General features: G+C 41.1%; 3 long non-coding RNA genes across 3 annotated transcripts in view; 1 reads left to right on the top strand and 2 right to left on the bottom strand.

The window, feature by feature from the left end:
• The window catches only part of LOC142000426 (uncharacterized), a 123,222-nt gene extending 106,066 nt beyond the window's left edge, over positions 1–17,156 (top strand). The window contains exon 3 of the long non-coding RNA XR_012642244.1: positions 17,058–17,156. This is a non-coding gene — a long non-coding RNA (uncharacterized LOC142000426). The remainder of the gene's footprint in view (positions 1–17,057) is intronic.
• The window catches only part of LOC142000427 (uncharacterized), a 238,662-nt gene that overhangs the window by 93,494 nt on the left and 124,190 nt on the right, over positions 1–20,978 (bottom strand). The window lies entirely within an intron of this gene.
• Positions 12,991–20,978, bottom strand: part of LOC142000424 (uncharacterized) — a 48,673-nt gene continuing 40,685 nt past the window's right edge. The window contains exon 2 of the long non-coding RNA XR_012642242.1: positions 12,991–15,462. This is a non-coding gene — a long non-coding RNA (uncharacterized LOC142000424). The remainder of the gene's footprint in view (positions 15,463–20,978) is intronic.

Raw genomic sequence — 20,978 nt, 5'->3', positions numbered from 1 at the left:
ACCTTATAGACTAACAGACGTATTGGAGCATGAGCTTTCATGGGTGAATACATCTGATGAAGTGGGTATTCACCCACGAAAGCTCATGCTCCAGTACTTCTGTTAGTCTATAAGGTGCCACAGGACTCTTTGCCACTTTTACAGATCCAGACTAACACGGTTACTCCTCTGTTTCTTGTATGGTATGAGACTCGCATTTGACAGAAGGGGAAACTGAGGCGGTGTGCATGTGTATTATATGTATTACAGTAGCACCTAGACTGAAATCAGGATCCAACTGTGCAAGGTGCTGTACAAACACAAAGTAAAATCAGTCCCTGCCCCACAGAGCTTGCACTGTCAATAGACAAGACAGCAAAAAGCTGGAGGGGACACAGGCATTGAGAGGGGAAGCAACTTGCTCACTAATATATAGCAGCTCAATGGTCAATGTAAGAACAGAACCCAGATCTGGTGACGCCCAGGCCTGCGCCTTATATACTACACCACACTCCTTCTCCATGGCACTCTATGATTAAATAGTTATATATGGCAAGCTATGCAGTGTAGTTGTCGCCATGTTGAGCCAAGGATATTAGAGAGACAAGGTGGATGAGGGAATATCTTTTATTGGACCAACTTCTGTTGGTGACCTGAACTGATTTGTTTAAGCTCAAAAGCTTGTCTCATTTACTAATAGAAGTTGGTCCAGTAAAAGATAATACCTCACCCACTTTGTCTCTCTAATAAGACAAGATAGTGAGTTCACAGCCGAGAATACAACCCTATCTCCTGACTCCGTCTTGTGCCCCACCAGATCATTATTGAAGGTAAAATATAGCAAGTACTGTTTTTAAAGTAGAAAGAAATTGTGGGGTAAACTGACTGCGTAACTGTACCTGTGTGAAATTATGTTAATTACAAATGTCTTCAAAATTGAGACATAATGGGAGACATATGTATTCCAATCAGTTAAATTTGCCATGAAATTGATTTATTGTCTCTGACAATGTATCCCATACATTTTTCACTGGAGTGTAGTATATAGAATTTTCAAAATTTCAACACAGCTTTTCCCCTTCTAACAGAAAAATAAAAGTTGATTCTGAATGGGCTGGTGTTCCTCCCCCCCCCCCCCCCATCGCAAAGCCCTGATTCTATGAGCTGGAGGGAGGTTAGGGAGAGGAGTGTGCAAAATTTGAAAGAAAAAATGTTAGTGCAAATCTCTTTGGATATGATTTTAGTAGTCCCAAAATCATTTGCAGGGAATTCTGTCTGATAGAGGTTCTTAGTTATGGGAAAACATGCTGCAGGCTGTGCCAATTCAAATGCATGCTCATCTAAAGCTCTTTGGGGGTAGCTATGAATGTAAGAATAGCAAAGACGGTGTGTTTCCCCCATCTTTGAATTGGGGATAATAAAAAACCTTCTCCACTTCTCTGGTTTAATTTTCCCTTGTGATTACAGATGGGAGTTGTGAAGTCTGTTTCATAGATGTGCTATGAAGCTTAATAAACATCTAAAGGCCTTTCAGGTGGTATCATGTGCTATTGTTGTTTTCATGCTTTTTACCATAAAGGCCATAGAGAGTGGGCAGCTATGCATGTACTGCATCTGCATTATCATTTAACATTATTACTTCCCCACCTGTCTGTGCACATCTGCCTGTATAAAATCATTAGTTCCTAGTCTGCTAAGGGCTAACCCATTTCAGAATGAATGGCAGCTGCTTGAGTCTTGACTTTACACTGCAGATACAGGTTGCGGCTGATGAATAAAGAGCTTGAACAGTGTGGATTCCTTTGTTGCTCATGGCCAGCGGATTCCTCAGAACTAGTCTTAAGTAGTGACACCTAGTTTGTCCTTTTCACATTACAGAAGGTGTCTGGAGTCATCCTTCAGTGCCAGTAGAGCTAGCCAGAAACCTGGCAGCTTGGGTTCCAGCAGAACCTGCCTGGTGTCCCTCAGAATGTTGTCATAATTGGCTCAGTCCCACAGTATGTTTCAGTTTCAACAAATTGGCATTTTCTGATAGAAAAGTGTCTGTTGGAATATTTACGACCCGCCCGAAGCACCGGTGCTCCTTGCAACAGTTGCCGAAAACGGTTAGCGGTTGTTTCACTTTATTTGCTTTAGATGATCTAGATAACAGACATCATGACTGCTGTCTTCTATCACAAGAGGAAAGTGAGTCATAAAATCTTTTAAAAAATCCATAGTGCGGTTTATGAAGTGAGCTGTTTCTGCAAATCAGAAGAAACATACTGTAAACTCTTTTATTGTGTCTCATCTGCAAGTGATTTATTTAAAGCATTAACTTTTTATTAAGTTAATAAAAGCAGAGGAATTACAAAAAGCTGTACAAAATCATGCACACAATGAACCTTCCAGAGAGAGATCTCATCTTCTCTCCCCATTACCCATCATAGTATACCATACAGATACACGTATATGGATAGGGATATTAATATGTGTTATGGAACTCTCCCCACTCCATTCCACATGGACCTCCCTTACTGTCATTTTTGCACGCTGCTAGATAGTAGCCGGATATACTGTCACAACTGGGAGGAGGGCAGTCAGTCCTGGTGGTTGGAGGGAGCAGGAGTCAAGTACTAGGAAGTCAGAGTCTGAGATGGGCCAGAAGGCGAGCCAAGATTCAGGTGTCAGGACGTAGGCAGGGTCAGGTTACCAGGAAACTGGAGTCAGGCACCAGGTTACAGACAGTAAAGTCAAGGACAAACCAGGGTTGGAAGCCAGAGTCTAGGGTCTATTGCAAGTAGGGGCTGGAGCAGACACAGGCAGGCAGTTTGTGGTGTTGCTCAGGCAGCTCCCCTTCATGGCTTCCTGCTTTATATACTGGGATAGGCCGGTCAGGAGGCTGTGAGGGGCTGCCAGTCAGGGTCCTGCTGAGAGGTGCTTCTTGCTGAACCCAGCCTCACTGAGTCCTCCCGTGGGAGCCCACTCTTTGCCTCCTGTGGTGATGGGGAGGCATCAGCAGCCTAGAACCCCGGGGTCCCAAGTTCTAACACCTACCAGTGCTAGATGTGTGACTGAATAGAGCTTGACAGTTCTGCTGCACTTGAGGAGGTGAATGGCTACTGAGCAGGATTCAGGAGGCAATCACATGCCCCCCCTGTGCTTTGTGGTTTATAGCTCTGCAGTGGCTTTCAGGGTTTCTAATGTGTGTGAGAGAGATGGGTGTGACTAGGCAGATGCATTGGTCAAACTTCTTCCATGCATGGAGGGGGGAGAAGTGCAGACTGCTGCAGCTCCGAGTCCGCAGTAGCAACCATGGAAACGGTATCCTGGGAAAGAAGATTGAAGCTGAAGCACAGGTGCACAGAGTCGAAATAATTTTGCCCTGCATTGTCACTCAGTTACTAATACTGTCAATAACGTGCAGATCAGAACAGAATCCAGCTTGCTCTAGGCTTCAGGGGACATCACAAGATTAAAATGTAATAAAAACCTCATGGATCACAAAAGTAAGGAAATGTGATGCTGAATACCCACAGTGATCGGATGTGCTCTGTAAGAAGGTGCCATTTGTCCATAGCTACTCTTCAGGGTAGAACTGCTTTCGAAGGGTGAAAGTCACTCCTGTGCAGAGGATCATCACTCTATGGTGCAAATTTTTGGTACCTGATTACTAGAGCCCTGAGATTTGAGTGGTCCATAGAGTGTTCATCTTTTCCAACAAATCTAGAGAGAATCTTACTTAAGATTTAGTAAGTATTCCAAAAGCTCTGACAGCTAAGTCAACTGGAGGAATAATACTGTGGGAAATCAGCTGTGCCTACATGGGCCAAGATAACAAAAAACATGTATCCAAGTAGTGTTTCAGACCCTGGATGAATTTCTCTTGTGTGTAACTGCCTAGCCAGTTGTGTACCATGTCTCCCACTAGTGACTAATCCACATGGAACATAGCAGCTTACTACAGTGACGGGTTAATGGTGTTAATCTGTTAGCTCAAATGGTAGACATCTGTGCTGTGATGGTTGAGGCATCTGAGTTCAGATCCTACAGACGACGACCTGGCATCACTTCACATGCTCATTTTTATGAGGTTTTTCCCTCTAGAAATTCATCCTCCATCTAACTTGTGCTCTGGTAACTGCACTTCCTGCTTCCTGACCTGCAGCGTATGCAAATCTCACTGATGCGAAGAAATGTCCTTCAGTGATTTTGATCCACTCCTGAGAATACTGCTGGGAGGTGAATGAGCTTGCAGTGGGCCTACAAGGAATATGCAGCAGCTGCGGTGAGTTATTACATCTTTGTTGACTTGTAACTTGAAATCTATATCCCACTGAGTCCTGCTGTGTAGCCATCGTCTCTTTACGTTGGGATTATTGATTGTATTTAAATGTTCACTTTGTACTCTGCACAGCTAGGGTAGTGATTAGACTTTTATTCATGTTGCCACTTGGAAATGGTCCCACATAAATAACCTTTCCAACATCTGTGCCAATTTGGAAAGCAGAATGTGTTATCATGAATTATTTATTGAAAATCTTTACACAATACAAGCTGCTCTCTGAGGTGAAATACATACTGCAGGGGGCATCTTGCCTTCCTTTATTTACTCGATCATCTTCAACTTAAGGAAACATCCAACTTAAAGCAATCTCATCACCATTTAGTTATGCAAAGGCTTGTGTCCCTAATGAAAGAGATGGCCCAACCTAGATTTGTGGCAGAGCATTTTTTAGCTGCAGTAAATGTTCTCATAGTGCGATGTTGCTAACATTTACTTGTATATATAAAAACAGCCCACACACTTCATTGCTTATTGCTTACATTTTCTCTTGGCATCTCCAAATCATGGAAATGGATTTCATTAGCATACTATTCACTCTCTCTTCTAGATCATTTGTAAACTCTGGCATTCATCAGAAAATAGCCCCAAAATTTAAAATCCTAGGGATTTTATTATTTCTGTATCAGGAATATACTCTTTCATGTTTTAAAATCTTTGGAATCAGGAGCTTGTTATCCTCTCCTTCTGGGTCCCACTTCACACCAGCTTTTTAGCAAAATAAGACTGGAGTTGGGTCCCCTTTTTGGAATCAATTGATGCAGCTTTTGGGGACTAGTTCTGCCAACGCTTTCTACTACATGTAGCACCTGACTTCAGTGGGCCTACTCCAGGTGGTAAGCGCTACACACAGAGGTAAGTATCTTTACAACAACTCCAGGGGTTACTGCAGTGTGAGCCTAATCACTTTTTCTCTGGGCTAAGGGCCTGAGCCAGCACCATTTGATGTCACTACCATTGGGGCCTTCCTACTAATTTCAGTGGCAGCAGGATGTGACCCACTGGAGTAGATCCTTGGCTGGTGTAGTTTGTCATAGCTCCATTGTCTTCAGCTACGACAGTTTACACCAGCTGAGGATCTGCCCTCTCCTGCAAATAGAAAGAGCAAGAAACTAGCTTCTGGAATTGAACCTGGATCTGTTGTGCAAAGTATTAACCCCAGGCACATACTGCTTTCTATTTTGGGGTGGGAGGGGGATCCTCCCTTTGATGCTATTTCTCTGGTGTCTCTTCCAATATTTTCCACTTCAAGTTGATTTTCTAAATTATATTTTTTCCTTTTTAAATTATTTGATTTTTTTTTATGTATTTGGCTGGGGGGAGGACAGGGGTATCCAGAGCAGATTAATGGCTTGAAAGTAGGGCTGTCGATTAATCGCAGTTTATGCACAGAAAACATCTAAAATGTTTAAAGAAATGGCATTCTGTTATTATTGAACAGTGCGATTAATCACGATTAATTTTTTTAAATGTTTGCCAGCTGTACTTGAAAGATCTTCTTTATCATACCTTGCATATTGAAATTTGTAAAAATGAGTCTCTGGAGTCTGAATCAAGGGCCTTTTGATTAAGAAATAAATTGCAGATATGATTTACTAAATTTGTGTTTGGGGAAAGGAAGGATTTTGATGTGATTGGCACACTACGCATTTCCTTGGCAACATATTAAAAGTAATGGGAATAGCATGAGCCACACATGCAAACACACTTGGGGGGCCTGAGGAAATATTTCATTTTATAAACTGAGCCATGCAGCTGAAATACCCTTTCCTTAACTTCTTCCAATAGGTCCAGAACATATATTTGGGTCCTTAAACTCAAGTTTCTATTGGCCGATAGTAAAATCCAGTGGCTTTGATGATCCATCCTAGAGGAATATAAGGATACTCTATTCCAGTACTGTAGTCACTGTTGCAATTTAAATATTATTGTCACAATATCTTAGCCCAAACATTTTTCATTTCTTTTGAAAATTATTTGTATTTGTATTTTTTTTATTTTTATTTTTTACTATTTTCTGACCAGCTCTCATTTTATGTACTCTTGTTTTCTCTCTCTCTCAATTTCACACACACAGGTTGTAAGCTCTTTGGGCCAGGGGGCTCTCTTTTGGTTCTGTGTTTGTACAGCACCTAGCACAAAGGGGTCCTGGTCTGTGACCATGACTGAGGCTCCTAGTAATTGGTCAAGTCTTGCGCTGGAAGGCAGAAGAAGAGCAAGGAAATGCTCTTAGAGTGCTGTGCTACTTAAAGTGTGAATTAAGCTTAAGTGGCTCTAATACAAGGTCTTGTGGCTCTGTCTGTGCTATACTACCACAGTTATGCTCTGCTGAGGCAGCTGATTTAGGGTCATGTGACCTTCTGTCAGCCACGCTCTCCGCTTCCCCAAACGGAGGCAGATAGGAACCCAGCAGGTGCAGCTGTGGGAACGGTGCAGTGCCATCTTTGCAGCATCGTCTGCTCCTTTTCTGATCCTGCAGAAACTTCTCTGCTGCTGCTCCATAAGGAGCTGGCTCTGCAGGATTTTGGGGGATGGAGCCAGCATACTGCTGATCTCCACAGCATCAACTTGGCCTGCCAGAAGGTGGAGACATCTTACTGGGAGTCAATGTTGTCTCATTCCTGTGAATTCCTCTCCATGGCTGCTGCTGAACAGCTGCAGGATACTTAACCAATGGGAGCTCTGCTCCAAAAGGAGCCATGCTGATGGGTGGTAGGGAGGGGTATAGCAATAGTCCTGTGGGGAAAAGCCTCTTTCTTTGCCTCCGCATACCTGGAGGCTCCTTTACCTGAAATGGCCAAGTTCCATAGGATTAGAGGCTGTACCTTCTGTCATTTGACAAGAACAGAGAAGCACAGGAAGGATTGCTTTCTTCCATCACTGAAAAAAAATATTGGTAAAAATAAACAAAAGAGCGTTCTCCCTAAAGCTTGTGTTTGAAAGCCATGCAAGGGATTAAAGCTATGGGAGATGCAAACATAAATCCACTGCACTGCTTTGAACATCTCAACCTTGCTGCGCCTGTCTCTATCTTCACTGTCAACCTTTGGTTGGATGCGTCCCCTACCCCTTCAGCGTGGCTTTGTTCTACAAAATGAAAGAAACAATATCTGTCTGTCTGAGGTACTTATCTGCCCCCTATTATGGTTATATCTGAGCACCTCACAGTATTTAATGTACTTATCCTCACATACGAGGTAGGTTTTATCCCCATTTTTTACAGACGGGGGACCTGAGGGACAGAGAGACTAAATGACTTGCCCAAGGTCACAGAGAAAATCAGTGGCAGAACAATGAACTGAGCCCAGTTTTCTGGAGCTCCAGGCTAGCACGCAAACCATGGTACCATTTTTCCTCTCTGTAAACACATCTTCATACCCTCCCCATGCTCTCTGTGTCCCCAGAACTCTTCCACACTGAGGAGCTGATGGCCTGAAACCCTGTTGAATTTTCTGACCCTTGTGTCTTTCTCCTGGGAGGGAGAGAAGGGTACAGGTGTGCTATTATTTTAGGTCATATGAACTATTGGCAGCCAATTGGAATGTGTGTTATAAGGGTGTATGGTATGTGTGAGTGCGCGCACACAAAATGTGTGTAGGTGTCTACATACGCATGTATATAATTTTATTTATATATAAAAATATAACGTTTGTGGTTGGGTGTGTATATGTAGCTATAGATGTAACAATATTTCATGTTTAAACCATAGCTTTAATGAGATCTATTTTTCACTCAACTCCACTGCATTTGATAGTGAGACACAGTAACTATGGGGAACAGCAACTCAAGAGGACTAATTAAGATTCAGTGCTTTCAAGAAACTTCCATAGAAATGGACAAATTAACTGACAAAGAGAGGGGGGAAAAAACAAAACCGATATCCTCCTGAGGGAATGCACTGACCTAGAGATGCCTTGAGGTATTTCAGTAGTCTTTTGATTTGGAGAAAACTATGAAATACAAGTCTGATTCAGTCCCATTACCTCTAATGTGTCAAAAGTAATACCACAAAAATGTCATTAAATGCTAGGAGAAAAAACTAATCTGGGCTGTGAAAGCCTAGCTGGGAGAAAGTACATGTAGCAGAAACATTAGAAAGCATGAGTTTGGGAATTACTTTTGTAGACAATTGACTTATCTGTACCTTGAATATCATTATTTACTGTGTAAGTGCAGGGTCTACGCATTTCAGCTTATGGAAAATAAAAAAACCACTCAGCCATATTCACCCTCTTGATTTCTATTGAAACCACAAAACTTTTTTTGAGTGTACCGTTTTGAAGGTGATATGATCACTAGCTTGCTCTGCAAACCCTGTGTACGAGTTTGGAAACGTTTCATTGTGTGGGTTAACTGACAGTTCTGAACCGTGATGTGAATCGTTGGTGTATAAATAAAGTAATAACAATGCTTCGCTGCCATATGATGTGAGATGCTGTAATGTACTGAACAGCGTAATATGGATACTGCTGCCTTCCGAGCTGCTGGATTAAAGAAGTGCTCGTCTCTGTGTCATATCACTGGTTACGAATTTTCTGAGGAAATGGTTTTCATTGGAAAATACCAGTCCATCAAAACTGAAACTACTCACGTGAAAGGGTCAGTTCTGACAAACCTCCCATTTCCAAATTTTTGAAAAAAAACAACCCTGTTTTATCTGTTCAAAATGACTTTTTGTTTTGAAAATTTAACCAACGTGTAGCAAAAAGATGTCCAAAAAAAGGTCCACATTGAAACAAAAGGTTTCGGAATTATCAAAATAAAAGTCTTTGACCCAATGCAATTTTTTTTTCAGATTATCGATGAACATTTTTGAGATTTTTGACTTTTCGTCTCAATTCGGGACAGGGAAAATGTTGAGAGTCTCAAAAATTCATATAGGGTGGGAAACCTGTTTCCTACCCAGGTCTGGTCATATCCCTATTTGCCGTAGCACGCAGACCTGTAGACCAATAGTTGGATGTCGGCAGTGTCTGTGTGTCCAAATGTTCCTGGTATATTAAAAATGAGCTCCCATCAGATACGTAGAGGTGGTTGGGATGAGGTCACTGACACTCATTAAAAATCCCTGGGAACTGGGAGGAATGAATGGCTCAGCTGAGGTGATGAATCAGGTTGACCACATTGTAACCCACTCTGGAGTGGCATGGCCCTTTGTCTCCTTGTAGTAGCTGGTCCATTGAAAGAGGCTCATGACTTTGCTACTGGCCTTATGCTGATACAGCTGGATTTCTGGGTTACCAGGTTGCATTGGGTTCTTCATCTCAATGCAGAGATGTTCATGTCACACTTGGCACGTGTTAACTGTCTTAACAGATAGACCCAAGGGACCATATCAGCATAGAGAACAAAGATAGTTCCTTCAGCAGAGGTTTGAGTTACAATGGTGGGGAGGGTGTGATAAAGCTTTAGATACTGCTGTCTGTGTCTTACCTGTTCTATAGCTAGGTAGAAGGATTTCAATGGAATCTCTCTCTGATCTTTCCCCAGTGCTAAATTCACCTAAAAAAATTCAAGGGAAGGAAGGGTAGGCAGCTCACTTGGTTCATTGACCATTTTCTGTTCCTCCCTCCCCCCCGCCCAATGACTTTTAGGTCAATTTGGGATTAATTGGAGCTAATATTTTTACTTCACAGCAGCAGCAGATCAAGCCTAATGGACACACACACACAAATTTGGCTAGGTAATATGGATGGGCTTCTGTTGAAGAAGCTTCCTTTCTGTCCTGTTCTACATGTTCAGTCCTTTGATATGCTTCAGAGCACAATTAACTAGCCCTGTGTTTAAACAAAGAGACACTTTAATACTGAATTCAACACACGCGTATTCTCTAGAGATTGACTCGCCTCTGAGCTAATATTTTTAAAAGTCTCTGTGTAAAATTAAAGAGAACACAGTTAGGCATTTGCAAACTTATTTCGGCCACCAATGAATTCTTCAGATAATGAAAGAAATTGCAAGAGGCAAACATAAAAGTTTCTTTTTTTTATGGCGCACACACATTATTCCTTTACTGCTAAGACAGACAAGGCCAACTCAATGTAATTTTTCAAAGCAACACGTGTGAATTTTACCACCCAGCCCCTATTAAAGTAAATAGGAATCACGTTGCTGGAACTTTGTAAGTGCTTTGAAAATGTACCCTTTTGTGGTTACATGCGAGCTGGTTTGTTGTTAGCTGGTTTATTGTTGTTTTTACATTGCTCCATTTGTTTTCCTGACATTAAAAAAAACAGTAAATTAACTGTGCGGCCCATCGCCCCTCTCTGGTGTTACACAGCACAAGAAAATACACCTCCAAAGAAAATAAAACGTTACAAATGTTTATCAACTTGAGCCAGGACATACGTTACTGTCCGTTTTGAATAAGTTTAGTATGTGGCATGCTATTTGCATTTTGAGTTTTCTCAAAATCTTTAATTAACAAATATTGTGTAACAAACATTGCTGAACTGTGGATCTAGATCTGAACTTGGAAGCTTAGGCCCATCTTTACTATTAATAATTTGTGCATGTTGCAAATTTTATTCCTTTTTTGAACCTAAAGGGAATATTTGGGTTAATTTTTGGAGGGGTGAGGAAAGGAGGTATAATCACAGGAACTTAGAAATAAGGCAAGTAATATGAAACAAATGTCTCTGTTATATACATGTGTACATACACGCAGAGTCTAATGCCTGAAATGTAGCCTATTCAACATTTTGGTTGCATTCTTATTACGGTAATGAATCAATCATACGTTTTACCAAGGAAGTGGTAAATCCATCCTCACTTGCATATTGGATGTCTTCGCAAAATATATGCGGTATAGTTTGACGTAGATGTAGGATAAAATTATCAAAAGTGCCAACGGAACTTAGACTTCTAAGTGATTTAGTTGCTTTTGCAAAATGCACCTATAATTTTTACATCCTGCCCTAAACTGTTAGGCGGTGTATCTGTGTACCAGGAAATGTCCACATTCCACCCCTTGATTTCAGAAATGGTCAAAATTCCCTTTTGATAGATCTGTTATCTCTGCCTATACAAAATAAAAATAGTTTGTACAACCAGAAGAGTTTATAAATAATTTTTGGAGCATTCTGGATGAAAACTAATTGGTAGAATTTTCAGCAGCATTTCAATGATTTGAGATGCACAAGTCCCACTGAAAAAATCATTATGGTAATCATGTTAAAGAAATAATTGTTTTGTGCTCCTTTACCATCCTTAATAGGTCACTTCCATTTGGGATGTTTATCACATATGATAAAAACCCTGCAGCTTCACACATTAAGGCTTTAGCAGTGACTCTTGGCCCACCCTGTAGTGCTTTATTATTGCAAGAGTATAGGAACGGGGTGGTTTTAAACACCATATGTGAAATACCTAAGCCCCAGGGGGCAAGTTGCACTCTTACCTCTGGATTTCCACCAGTGTTTTGTATTTAGCTGATTAATGAATTTGAATTACTAAAGCAGTTATTTTGTTTCATGAAGATTACAAAATCCATAGGTAAAAATCCACCTGGAATTTTTTTTTTTTTTTACCCAAAGGAAGTAAAGGGATAGATGATTATACCTAGGTAAAAACTACAAATAGTGTTTGCAGGCACTCATCCTATTGTATGTAGCTCTAAGGTTTGGCATGTGTCTTCCTTAGGTTATAATGAATACTCTTCTGATTTAGGTTTGCACAAATTTGCGGGGAATGGTAGTTCCTGAAACGAATGACCTTACTTGCCTGAGAACAACATTACTTGTGTATAAATAAAGGTATTTCATATATAATGTCTCACTCATTCAGCCGGAGCCCATTCAAAACCGCGTAACTTACTGGTGACCAATAACATACTACCAGTAATGACCAATGTATAAAGTATTTATTTATTTGCTTTGATTTGTGTATAAAACAAGCCCCTATCCTTGGCTCTCGTCATCCAGATAATTATTTCAAATAACAGTCCGTATCCAGCAATATTGCAAAACCCAACCTCTCCCACACAGAAGTAGCCAGCCAATAATTCAAACAAAAATACCCGCAAGGCCCCAGGAAATTAGATAGGTTTTGCCTTAGGCCCTGAAATTCAAGAGATTCAGGCTACTTTGAATCAACAGGATAAACCACTTGCAAAGTCAAGAAGCTGTTACATAGAATGTCCTAGGGGAGCTCCCTCCCCATCTAGCTCAAGTGCTTCCACGGATCGCACCTGAGTAAATAACACATGAAGATGGAGGCTCCAAGCTCTGTCTCTGTGTGGAGAAGGTGTGGCCTGCATGGAGTGTATTTCAGTGATAAAAGCACAGATGGGTTCATCTGGGAGGAAAGCCTTCTGGTTGAATGCATCTGGGAAAGGGCCGTGTTGCTCGCCACTGTATCATCAACTAAAACCAATCTGGAATCTAGTACCATGCCTACACTGAGAAGTTGGGTAGCAAAATGACCATGAGTGTGAGAGTGATGGGTCGTCCTTCAGGATAGGTTGTAGATCCTTGATGATGCGTTGGAGAGGTTTTAGTTGGGGGCTGAAGGTGATGGCTAGTGGCGTGCTGTTATTTTCTTTGTTGGGCCTGTCCTGTAGTCAGTGACTTCTGGGTACTCTTCTGGCTCTGTCAATCTGTTTCTTCACTTCAGGAGGTGGGTATTGTAGTTGTAAGAATGCTTGATAGAGATCTTGTAGGTGTTTGTCTCTGTCTGAGGGGTTGGAGCAAATGCGGTTGTATCGTAGAGCTTGGCTGTAGACAATGGATCGTGTGGTGTGGTCTGGATGAAAGCTGGAGGCATGTAGGTAAGTATAGCAGTCAGTAGGTTTCCGGTATAAGGTGGTGGTTATGTGACCATCGCTTATTAGCACCGTAGTGTCCAGGAAGTGGATCTCTTGTGTGGACTGGTCCAGGCTGAGGTTGATGTTGGGATGGAAATTGTTGAAATCATGGTGGAATTTCTCAAGGGCTTCTTTTCCATGGGTGCAGATGATGAAGATGTCATCAATGTAGTGCAAGTAGAGTAGGGGCATTACGGGACGAGAGCTGAAGAAGTGTTGTTCTAAGTCGGCCATAAAAATGTTGGCATACTGTGGGGCCATGCGGGTACCCATAGCAGTGCCGCTAATTTGAAAGTATACATTATCCCCAAATGTGAAATAGTTATGGGTGAGGACAAAGTCACAAAGTTCAGCCACCAGGTTTGCTGTGACATTATCGGGGATACTGTTCCTGACGGCTTGTAGTCCATCTTTGTGTGGAATGTTGGTGTAGAGGGCTTCTACGTCCATAGTGGTCAGGAGGGTGTTTTCAGGAAGATCACTGATGGATTGTAAAAAGAAAAGGAGTTCTAGTGGCATCTTAGAGACTAACCACTAGTACTCCTTTTCTTTTTGCGAATACAGACTAACACGGCTGCTACTCTGAAACGATGGATTGTAGTTTCTTCAGGAAGTCTTCAATGGTGTCTCGAAGATAGCTGGGAGTGCTGGTAGCGTAGGGCCTGAGGAGGGAGTCTACATAGCCAGACAATCCTGCTGTCATGGTGCCAATGCCTGAGATGATGGGGCATCCAGGATTTCCAGGTTTATGGATCTTGGGTAGCAGATAGAAAACCCCAGGTCTGTCAAAGTGACCAATATAATCGCTGCCATATCTTCCAGTTGCTTTCCCCATTTTGGCCTGTTTTGTCTGGATTGAGCCAGATAATCTTCAGCCATGTCCCAGTCTTAACCAGGCTTGGGAAAAGGCACCCTATGGCATTGTGTGGGTCAGATTAGGATAGAAACCTACAGTTGGATGTCAATAAAAAAGATAATGACACACACCTGGAAACATCATCAAAAGAAGCAGTCCTTAAGCTAAAATATTTGCAGTTGCACAAAGTCTAGTCTCAGATAATGCATGAAAAGGAAAATAAAAGTATATTTTATGGGTAAATTATTTGGAACTAATTCAGACAGCAATATAAATAACATCATGTTGTTATTAGGATGATAGCGCACTGGAATGAAAGTCAGGTGACCTTGGTTCTATTCCCATCTCTGACAATGACATGTTAGATGACCATGGGCAAGTCACTTCATGTTGCTGTACCTCAGTTTCCTCCCCCTCTGTTTATTTCTCTTGTCCATGTAAATTGTAAGCGCTTCAGGACAGGGTCTGTCTCTCTAAATATGAGTATGGACAATGCCTGTAACAATGGGACCCAATCATGGTTGTGGCCTCTAGCCAAGACTATTTTATTACTGCTATTTCTACCACCACTAATGCTAAATGGAGTTATGTCATCAATGCCAGACGTAGTTTATTATGAATACTATAACCTATAGCCTTGCTGAAAGATTAATGCATGGGCTCTTAACCCTAAGGTAACCTATTATAAATACGTTTAAGTTATAATCTGGAGCACTGCCATGCATTTGCAACTCTCAGAAGTCTGTGCTCAGCACCTTTCTGGATGAGACCTATAACATTGGTCTGCATTTTCAACAGCCATTTAATTCCGTTCTTTAGATTTGAGTAACTCCATCCATTTCAACTGACCTAATCCATTTTATGAAGCTTGTGAGAAAAGTAAATGAAAATCCCTCCTGTCTAATGTGTGTGTTCTTATGCCCTTTCCTTGTTCAATGTATAATTTGACAAGCCGCATGTATAAAAGGACTTATTTATTGCCAAAAGGTTGCCAATCACAGCCTCAAAAAATTATGACTGGCTAGTGTTTGTGCAGAAGTGATTGCTTTAATATGGCTGTTTCTATTGTTCTTCTCCCCTGCCCCCTCCCCCCAGTTTCCTATGGCAGAGCAGATTTTGGCAGCGATGGAAACATTGTCATGAAATAAGCAACAATCTTGAAGATTTTTCAAAAGAAGGTAACGTGAAAAAGAGAGAGCTGGCAGGGAGCATCCTCATGCAGGGGAGCTGGTCTGAAGACGCATTTGTTTGCGGATAGCTTGTATCTCCGAGTTGCTGATTAGGTTACAGAGACAGCAGCAGAAAGCTTTTGGGGGTTTGATGAGCATAGTAAGAGGGTGGTTGTTCCTATTTGTCACCCCTCAGGGAAGGAAAAATTCAGAGGAACGGCTCCGTAAGCATCATTGAGCAGATGCATGCTGCTAGAACAATGGCTGGCACCGAGTTTTGCCGCAGGAAACCTTCTTTGGCGTTTCAGCTTCCCACTTGCAGTTGCTATTGCTGGAGGGGGAGAGATGAGAGAAATGGGCTATAACAGCAGAATATCTGATTTTAAAATATCCAGGGGTATTACTAGTATTAAACATACTTAGCATTTTGGCTTGGAAGTAATAAAGTGACATGCAAGGGAGAAAAGCAAAATGAATAAAAATACTGCGGTTGCCCGTTTCTCTTTCATATATATAAAGTGTGTGTGTATGTGCGTACACACGCACAATTAAAATAAGACAGCAAGGATTCTTAAATAATTAGATGCAGCCCTTAAGTAACTAAAATGATTATCTCTGAAATATCACTTATTAGGATTCAACATTCAGGGCCAGACTGGCAGGATCAAGCAGTCTAAAGGAAAATCTTTTATGTAGCCAATGTAACACTAAGGAATTTGCCGGGAGAAGTCCTTTTGTAACAGGCCTTGGGGCTTCTTTGGGAAAACCACTTGAAAATACTGTACAAACCCTTTGATGCAACACAGTTCATTCCACCTATGTGCTGTTTGCATTTCGCTGCTTGTTCTGTGGGCTGATCCAAAGCTCATTGAAATAAATGGAAAGACTCCTTTGGTGGGATTTGCATCAGGCTGCTGGTGGTGGGGACGTGGGGGAGGAGGCCTGGGAGGAAAGCACCAGGCTGCGTGTACTACAGAAGGTAGACAGGTCCTGTGGCCCAAGGGTGGACAAAGGTCTGGCTGCTTAGTGGTCCAGTACAGGTCTGTAATGAGTCAGTGTTTGTTCATCACTTTGTGCTAAGCATTAGTTAGTAATAACAGTGACCATGGTTTGATTGATGCATCTGTTTTTAAATACATGGGAACCCTTAACTCATGGATACTCCTGAGACCACAGAATTGAAATTCTAGATTCTATAAAGTCACGACTGAAGGGGTAATATGATGTTGATAACTAACCAACGAACACTGAAATTGTTCCAATACAATATAACTTTTGTAATCAAACAGGGGAGCCAGCTTTCTGAAATTGCTTGACCCATCCAGTTTAACAGATTATTTGCATCTCCTTTCTGGCTAACATTAGCTCTGGATATTATGTCTTTCTTTTAACTCAAAGGTGCGCTTCCTGGGCCTTAGCCTGAAATTGTACGGGACTCTCTAAGGTCCCAGTTCGGTAAACAATTACTCATATGCTGAAGTTCATGCACATGAGTTGTGAGTATTTCCATTGGCTGCAGTGGGCTGCTCGTGCATAAAGTTACATTTGTGTATCACTATTGTTGCTGTAATTTCCTTTTTCCTACTGGTGGCAAGCTGTTAAAGGTCCATTGCTGCTCCTCCTTACCACAGTGGGAGTTTATTTACTAACATTACCGGCCACAGGACTAACCCCAATCTGCTCAGTCATTTCTGTGTTAAGCGGTTGTGGTGAGTGAGCAAGCCTTAGTCAGAAATGGCCGTGTGCGTAGTAAGATTGTCACTGGGAAACGGGCAGTAAGAGTAATGTGGCCCCAAAGAATTAAAAGAGAATCAAGAACATGTGCATTCTTTGTCATGTGTTAGCCTCTATCTTCTGTGTACCAGACAGTGTATCCTTCAATGACACAAAGATATTTGCTCACTGCAAAAAAATTTTTTTTTCCAGATTGGATTTGCTCTATCCCAATTTAATCCAAAATATATTCAGTGGGAGTACCTGCTACATGTTTGAACAGCATAGGACATCAATTCATCTTTCATAAGGTGGGTTGTTAAGCAAAGTATTAACTAAAATGCATGTTGGGAACTTAATGTGCTTCTTGTGGAACCTTTTATTCAAGTGGTACAGGACTGAGGTTGGAACATATTGAACCAACTGTAGGTCTGTAAAGACTGGAATACTTCCTGCAAAACCTAAAATCCCCAAGACCAACTACTCTGTGTGTGGCCTTTTTAAGGGTAAAAAATAGTCGTTGCCAACCTGTGGAAAGCGTGGCCAAGGGATGTTGTGAAAGCCAAAATTATAACTGAGTTCATAAAAGAACTAGATAAGTTCATGGAGGATAGGTCCATCAATGGCTATTAGCCAAGATGGTCAGGGACACAACCCCATGCTCTGAGTGTCCCTGAACTTCTGCCTGTCAGAAGCTGGGACTGGCCAATGGAGGATAGATCACTCAATAATTGCCCTGTTCTGTTCATTCCCTCTGAAGCATCTGGCACTGGTCACTTGGAAAACAGGATACTGGGCTAGATGGACCATTGGTCTGACCCAGTATGGCTGTTCTTAGGGTAATATGAATTTCAGTTACATGTGGCCTGTAAAATGCAATCTGGATAGATAAATAGCATGTAAGCAATAATGTCCAAGGACAATTTAATATATTATGCACCCTGTGTCCCCCCTGAAGAAATCCAGATGAGTCTAGGGATTAGAGACTGAGTTTGCTTTTCTATTTTGATTTCAATTTGAAATCTTCACTTGCAGAGTTCTTAGGGCTTCAGCCAAAACCCACCGAAGCCAACGGAAAGAGTCCCTTTGATTTCAGTGCTCTTTGGAGCGTGGCCTTAGTGGCTTGTCCATTTTATTTTTGCTAAATCTGCACTGAAGCCATGCTGAAGACATATGCATGTATGCTAATGCACACCACTACAGGCACTATCCTATAAACGGGCTTTAGGGAACTGTAAATACTAAGCAGGCTACATTTAGTCACTTTACTATGTTATGACAAAGTTCTTTTTTAAAATGTGATGGTTATCTTATGTCTTGGTCCTGACATGAAGTGCGTTTTAAGAGTTTTGATGGAATTTATGTGATGACTGTTTTCCAGTAACCTAACCAAAAGCCACATCAGGATAGAATAGCATTGCTATGGTAACTTTGAATTCCAATTATCTCTCCTTTATTAACAATCACTTTTAAACAGAGTGGCAGTAATTGCAAAAGCACAGAAAAGGTTAGACTGGTATTTTTATAACAGTAATCAAAATTTGATGTGAACTTTCATGTGATGTTCAGTACATATCCACTTAAAGGATTCCATCTGAGCAAAAATCAAATAGAACAAGATATTTAGATTGAAAAGGGCTCAAACTGATGTTTTGAATCCCTAGCATAATGACCCTGGAAAGAGTTTAGCTTACCTTAAAACTGGATAGTTTTCTCTCTTGACTGGTATTCTGAGAACAGATAATTGACTTTTTAAATGATTCCTACAGTTTCTTAAATTGAACAATAGGTAACTGGCTTAAATGAAATTATTTTCTATGTTCAGGAAGATAATTAAAAAGCTGCACATGCTGCTTGTATCACCCATTTTCTGTTTTTAATTTCCTTGTTCTTTATCATGATGGCCAATATCATTTGTATGTAATGAGAATCTCTTCTTTTCACTTCAGTTCATCAGCTCTAGCTGCTTATTTTGCCCTAAATCCTCTGATCACAAACTGAGACTCCCACTGGGAGAAGAACTTACACAACTGGCTAAGTGCAAAAAGAGGATTTTCCTGCCCCGCCCCCCCCCAAAAATTTATTTGCCCTTGATGGTGATTAATGGTCATGTCATATAATTTTGGGGTGAGCAAAAAATGTCGTTCTTTCTTTTATACTTGAATAGATGTGGTTAAAACCTAGAAAAATTCAATTACTTTTTTTTTTTGTTTTAATCAATGTTTTACCACAGGGGAGATGGGTGGTTTTTTGCATCAAAATTTTAGCAAACATTTTTGTAAAAAAACAACAACAATAAAAATTGGAAAATGTCAACCAGCTCAGCAAAGAAATGTATACCATTTACATTGATAATAAGAAATAAATACTCTCTTAATCATAACCATTTTGCCTGCACCAACTTAGTTCCTTCTCCAACTATGATGCTGTTTTAAGATCTCCCAGAATCCACTGCTCCTGGAGACAGTGGGATAAGTTTTAGGAGCTGAAGTTTTATAACAATATTAGTGTGGGCACATGGTGAAACTGCAGTGGTTCAAGACACAGACAGTATGGTTGGAAGGACAGCTTTAGCTATTGGACTGGCCCAGCTTCTTTGACATGGGGTAGGGAGGAAACTACCCCTTCCTCCTGTGGATGTCACTCCTGACCATTTGAGACACTTGGACTGGACACTGTGGGTGGATTTGCCCCATGATTTAGTATGGTTAAATTTACTCTCAGGAAACGATGCAACTGGGCCAAAGATCCTCATCTGGTGTGAATCAGTACAGCTGTATTGACTTGAGGATTTGGCCCTCTCATTTTATTGCGCCTGTTTAAAGAAACAAACAAGAATGACGACAACCAAAAAGGGAAGAGAAATCCAGAAAATACTGTTTTATTGTGAAATGTATTTCAGGTTTCACAGGAGGCATCTTTACCAACCTCTCTCTCCACCCCACCCTATCCTCAAATGCATCCTGGCTCTAGCAGTTTGGTATCATTTTGTCATTGTTGGTGAGTTCTTTTTATTCCCCTTTCTGGGGTGTACTTCATGGGGAATCACCTTTTGCAAACAAGGATGCTATCATGCAAAGTAGGCACAATGCCTTTTGGCAGCCAGACCTATAGAGGCCTTTGGTTTGGTTCTGTCCCCTTATTTAGCTATGTAGTCTGCCTGTTTATATGAACACCATGACACCAAAATCTAAATGCTAATTATTACTTTTGTAAATAGTGCAACTGGATGGTAGATGACTACTTCAATACAGATGTGGCTCACTTTACAATTTAATGTGTCTTTGGTTGAAGCTTTAAGGTGGTTAGACTGAGTTTCTGAATATTAGCAGGAACTCCTTCATCCTCAAGTGCTCAATTCGCTGTGGCCAAAGCATTCTTTACTGGGACCCAAGGGACCCAAAATCAGATTTGAATAACCTCACATTCGGATGGCTACTAGACCACAGGACCACTGTACAAGCACTGTGGGCCATATTCTTACCCTCCTGGGTTAATACTTTTGGCTTTGGTGGAATTACACTAGAGATAACTGTGGCCCTGTATATTTAATGGGACTCGTTAACTCTGGCTGAAAATCTGGGGTGACTGAATATGAAAGGAGCTAGAGTGAATGCAATGGATAAAAGTCACCCAATTAATTTTAGAAAAAACACATTTCTGTAATCCCAGCAGGGTTGTTTTTTTTTTAAGGTAAATTAAAAATAACATTTATTCACCAAACATTGATGTTGTAGCTGCTAGTTACGAGAGATCAGGTCTGAGGGAATCAATTAAATTCACTTTAGCTTTCCTGTGAAGTCAAATTTTAAACTACAGCTTAAAGCATGTTATGAAAGCTGGCAGTTTCAGACCTCACATTTCTGGAACTAAATTGGGTAAAAGTATTAATCCACAAACACATCTGTCTGATTAACAAGTTCCAATGATATCAAGATTTCAAAATGAGCACATCACAGGCACTCGCTTTGTTGCCAGATTTCTGACACTGGCAGAGCTCTGAAGCTGTGAGCTAGAAAATCAGAGTGGTTGTTGGCATTCAAAAGAGCACATCAAGCTTGTGATGTACCATTTTGCCTTGTGCACCCAGAATTCTCCAGTAAATCTCAAATATTTCCTAGCAGCGCTTATGTC

This window comes from Natator depressus, chromosome 17 (genome assembly GCF_965152275.1).
Source record: "Natator depressus isolate rNatDep1 chromosome 17, rNatDep2.hap1, whole genome shotgun sequence".
Classification (NCBI taxonomy): Eukaryota; Metazoa; Chordata; order Testudines; family Cheloniidae; genus Natator; species Natator depressus.
This window is presented reverse-complemented; position numbering and strand designations above follow the sequence as displayed.